Genomic DNA, 2873 nt, shown 5'->3' with positions numbered 1-2873 from the left:
TGCTATTTGTGTCTTTCTTAAAGTCTTGTATCATCACCATGAGAAGTGATTTTATATCTGAATCTTGTTTTTCCGGTGTAATGGTGTGTCCAGGACTTGCTATGGCGGGATAATTGCATTCTGATGATGCCAAGTAACCTTGGTTTCTGTTGCTTATGTTCTTACACTTGCCTCCAACAATCTGGTTATCTCTAGTGCTACCTGCCCTGGCTAAGTCTGACTGGAGCTTGTACTTCCTGTGATCCTGGTTGTGTCAGAACCCCTCAGAGTCAAGCTGTCTCTGTTATCCTGTGATTCTGGGATTCTGTGATCTTGTGATCTTGGGCCCATTAGAGTGCCTTCGAGTAGAGTTTCCTCTGGGTGTTGTGGGACTGGCTACAAAATTTGTGACCAAGGTCTGCTCAAGACACTAACCCACACAGACTGGGAGGAACCTGTGGACTGGACTGATGGAGTTCCTGTGTGCCTGTTTCCCGCTGGTCCCATTTACTCCCAGTGTTGGAACTCATGTTGTCAGTTTATTTCTTAAGTCCTGAACATATTCTGAATATGTAAATGCTTAGGAGAATGTTTGCATAAGCTTCAGGGGCCTATATTTTCTGTTCTGCATAGAATAATGATTTATTAAGGAAGATTCATAGATAAAATTATCTGAATAATATAGTACCATAATTATTCTTAATACAGTAAGTTTAGTTTTCAAGAATTTCTCAATCTTGAAGTGAATATATCTCTATATATTATTAGGTCAGATAAATGTGAAACAAGTAATGTAGTGCATAAAAGAACAGAGAACAATACAAATGTGGTTATGAGACAGTAAAATAATGACAGTTATAAGGTAATAATAATTTGGAGAAATTTAAAGATTTGGTATGTAAAATAAAATGTTCAGTCTCATCTAGTTCTCGCAATCTTGACTTTTCATACTTATAAGGGATAAAAACAGGGAAATGGCTTTTATTGACTAAATGAAATAAGCTACTTTTGTTTCCCTCATCTTGTAAGAATCATGAATATATTTGGTAATGTATATTTACAGCTTTTGAGTGAATGTGTGTGCATGTGCCTGTGTAGAGTGTGTCAGTGTGGGCTTGTGTGCATGCCTGTGTTTATGTGGGTATGTGCATGTGTTTATGTGTCCCACACATGTGTGGTATGCAAACACGTGTTTAAACTGTGTGGACATACTTGTATGCAAATTCATATGTGTGGATGCATGCATGTGCATGTGTATGTGGAGGTCAGATGTTGGTGTATTCTTCAATCATTTTCCACCTTGTAAAAGAGGCAGAGTCTCACTTAAACCAGAGTTTATTACTTTTGGCTAGTGTAGCTAGATCAAGCATTCTATTGGTATCCTGTTTCTATCTCCTGAATGCTGAGATTAAAGGAGAGCTACCATGCTTATCTGGGGATGCTACACACACTTGTGGTACAAACAATTTAAGCTTGTCTCAGAGTTGCTTAGAAAGAAATAACACTGAGACTATGGTTAGTTTTATTTGGCTTTGACAGTTTCTGATGGTCATGCCTAATGTACACTTCTAACTACAGACCAGGCTACCTCCATAGTAGCGTACCCCAGATACTAGCTGTTTCTATGTGGTCATGGTTCCCCTCCCTTCATGGTGGCTCCTCCTCCTCCTCCTCCTCCTCCTCCTTCCTCCTCCTCCTTCCTCCTCCTCCTCCTCCTCCTCCTCCTCCTCCTTTCTCCTCCCTTTTCCCTTGGTCTTTTATCCTCCAACCAGGTTGCTCCAAACCCACCTACTTCTAATCCTTCCAGTAATTTGCTATAGCCAATTTTATTTAAACAACAGTTTTCAACCACAGAACAAGGTTTGTACAACAAAATCATGTAAACATGAGAAGTCACTCCTAAGCTTAGACTTCTGGTATAGAATTTAGCATTGTAATGCATAACAATAAAACGAACTTCAACATCTGCTAAAACCATATCAAGGGTTTTACCCATGAGTCATCTTTTTTTAGTGGATATTATTTTTATTTACATTTCAAATATTTTCCTCTTTCCAGATCTCCCCTTCAGAAGCCCCTGTCCCATACCCTATGTCCAGCCTCTATGAAGGTGCTCACCCCCACCCCCCACCCATCCCACTCCCTTCTTCCCTCCCTGGCATTCTCCTACACTGGGGCATTGAACATCTTCATGTCCAACAAGGCCATCCTCTGCGACATATGCGGACAGAGCCATGGGCCCCTTGATGTGTATTCTTTGGTTGGTGGTCCAGTTCCTGTGAGCTCCGTTGTACCTGCCTGATTGAAACTGTTGCTCCCTCCATAGGGCTGCAAACCCCCTCAGCTCCTTCACTCCCTTCTTGAACCCCTCCATCTAGGACCCCATGCTCATACCAAAAGTTGGCTTCGAGCATCTGCCTCTGTATTTGTCAGGTTCTGGCAGAAACTCTCAGGAGACAACCATATCAGGCTTTGGTCAACAAGCACATCCCAGCATCTACAACAGCTTCAAGTTTTAGTGGCTGTATATGGGATGGATCACTAGGTGAGGCAGTCTCTGGATGTCCTTTCCTTCAGTATCTGCTCCACACTTTGGGTTCATATTTCCTCCTGTGAGTATTTTGTTCACCCTCCCAAGATTTACTGAAGTATCCACATTTTGTTCTTCCTTCTTCTTGGGCTTCATATGGTCTGTGAATCGAATCTTGAATATTTTAAACTTTTGGGCTAATATCCACTTATCAGTGAGTACATACCATGTTTGTTCTTTTATAACTGAGTCACCTCACTTAGAATGATACATTCAAGATCCATCCATTTGCCTGCGAATTTTTTTTTTATTTTAGATATTTTCTTTATTTACATGCGAATTTCTCCATTCCCAGTTTCCCCTC

Source organism: Mastomys coucha, unplaced genomic scaffold (genome assembly GCF_008632895.1).
Source record: "Mastomys coucha isolate ucsf_1 unplaced genomic scaffold, UCSF_Mcou_1 pScaffold22, whole genome shotgun sequence".
NCBI classification, from domain to species: domain Eukaryota; kingdom Metazoa; phylum Chordata; class Mammalia; order Rodentia; family Muridae; genus Mastomys; species Mastomys coucha.
Note: the sequence above shows the minus strand (reverse complement) of the source record.